The sequence below is a fragment of the Nilaparvata lugens genome, chromosome 1 (genome assembly GCF_014356525.2).
Source record: "Nilaparvata lugens isolate BPH chromosome 1, ASM1435652v1, whole genome shotgun sequence".
Classification (NCBI taxonomy): domain Eukaryota; kingdom Metazoa; phylum Arthropoda; class Insecta; order Hemiptera; family Delphacidae; genus Nilaparvata; species Nilaparvata lugens.
In genome coordinates, this window is record NC_052504.1 from 44,827,031 (window position 1) to 44,829,462 (window position 2,432).

General features: G+C 37.3%; 1 long non-coding RNA gene across 1 annotated transcript; it reads right to left on the reverse strand.

Annotated features, from left to right (window-relative positions):
* LOC120352753 lies at positions 1 to 1,035 on the reverse strand. Its single transcript, XR_005572089.1, has 2 exons — positions 610 to 1,035; positions 1 to 69 (listed from the first exon to the last, which is right to left on the reverse strand). It is a non-coding gene; the product is annotated as an uncharacterized LOC120352753 (long non-coding RNA).
* Positions 1,036 to 2,432: the final 1,397 nt, after the last annotated feature.

The window sequence follows — 2,432 nt, forward strand, 5'->3', positions numbered from 1 at the left end:
AACTATTGTAATTGGGATGTCATCTGGCCCTGAAGAAATTTTATTTTCAAATGACATTATTATTTTTTCCTACAGTTACGTTGTAAAGTGGCCATTGCTGCACTGATTACAGAACGCAAAGAATCACTTTTCCGCTCTAGTGCGGGAAAAATTTTTCTGCACTCCAGATTTGCAACATGGCAACGCAAAATACTTAGTAGGTTATATGGAGCAACAGTGCAGCAAAATCAAAATGAAGTTGGTAACAGTGACTGCTGTGGCTGCTATAGTGAGCAGAGGTGCAACGAAGCACAACGCGCTAATTATTATTCATTATAATTATATTATAACCAAGGACAACGAGGACTTTAGGATTTTAGGATTAAGGTTTTGATCAATAATAAAATTACACAGAAAAACATTTGATGCATTTCAGGCAATTTTACCCATAATTACCCACTTTTTATATTCAATGGTAACTGTAGGAAAAACTTAATGTGAAATACGTGCGCAAAGTTCCTCTGCTGCACTCAAGAAACCATTCCGCCCTCGCCTACGGCTCGGGCGTAAACGTTTCTTTCGGTGCAGCAAACTATCACTTTGCGCACTAGTTGCACAAATAACTATTACTAACTCATATTCTGAAATAGTTTTGAATCTGAATCTCAGTGTGGATTGACAGTTTGGATAAATCGGGGTTTCAACAGGTTCACATCTATCAGGAATATTTGGTATGGCAAACTTATCTACTGCTGTAACAAAGAAATCATTAAAGATATTACTAATAGTAAGAGGGTTTGTTACATGAATTCCATTATCTATAACACTTGAATTTGAATTTTTATTTTTGTTTTTACCAACATTATCGTTAACAATCTTCCAGATAACTCTATTTTTATTTCTTGCATTGGCGACTTTTTTGTCAAAGACTTTTTGTTTATTTATTGATATTTCATGTCTTAAATCTCTCTTTCTAGTTTTAATTTGATCTTTTAAATCATCACTCTTTGTATTTCTAAATATTCTTTCAAGCTCTAATAAGTCTCTCTTCTTCCTAATGACCTCGCTGCTCGAATATTTATCCTTATTTGTTTCCTTCTCATTAATAAATAGCTTTGGGAAATTAATGTTGAAATAATATGAAAAAATTTAATAAATACATTATACTTATCACTTACTGAAGATTGATAAACACCCATCCAATTGAAGCTCTCTAAATCTTTGAAAAATATATTGGAATTACAGTCGTCAAATCTCCTGCTAAGACCTCTTATTGGTTTTTTGTGAAATCTACTAACATTAAGAATTTCAAATAGCTGAGCATCATGATCTGATATATGGGTTATAATGCCTGACACTTTTAAGTTCTCATCACAAATATTTGTAATAAAATTATCAATGGCAGTTTCAGAGGTTGTAGCTATTCTAGTTGGAAAATCGACCTTAAATGACATATTATACATTTTTAGAATATTTCTGAACTTGTGGTAAACATTATTCTTCTCTAGTACATTAATATTTATGTCACCAGCTAGTACAACATTTTTGTATTTCCTGCACAGAATTTCAAGCAATATTTCAAGTTTTTCTAAAAAAGAATTTAAGAAACAATGTTGGGGTGTTCTGTACAAACAGGCCAAAAGAGAAACTATTAATTGAAAATTTAGTCACACAACACTCAAATTATTTTTCCATCGTTATAGACTTTATTGCCGGCAGTTCAACGGGCCTGCAACTTGAATAGATTTTATTACTAACTAAAATCATGACCCCGCCTCCCATATTATTACCCCTAGAGAATTTCGAGCTTATAGTATAGTTGGGGTATATTTAACAGTGCAGTTTCAGCTTCTGACATCTTGTGCTCAGATATTGCCAGTATGTCAGGTTTTAGCTCCTCTAAATTAATTCTCAGCAAGTCTAAACGGGATGGCAAGTGCTGAACATTCTGATGTAAGATTGATATTCTTCTGGATCCAGCCTGTGAGACACCTGTAGCTAAGGTTGAGTAGTTTCCACCAAGCGGCAGTCGTTTCCCAAATTTGCCGTAGGAGCTGCAGCGATAGACTGGGACTCGACCTCGGGAGACAGCACGTCGCCGAGCCACCCAATTGGTGACCGGGGTGGAGAGGCCACGCAGCCATCAGAAGCAGCCCCCCGCGAAGGTGAGCCGCCATCGGCCAGAGAAACAGGAGAGTCAACAATCACAGAGTCACCGCCCTCAATAGCCGCAGAAATCCTTCCAGCCAGCCAGCCCTTGCCCCAACGGTTGAGGAGCATGCCGTGTCGAGTGTGGTGAAATCTTTCTGCCAGACTTGCCTCTACAAGTATCACACTCTCATACCTCCCGCCAAGAACTTTGAGTAAACAGTTCGTCCGCGCCACTTCCCTGTTTACACAAGACCACTCAACAAGATCGTGTCTGTTTGGAACATCCACTAAGACAATTTTAT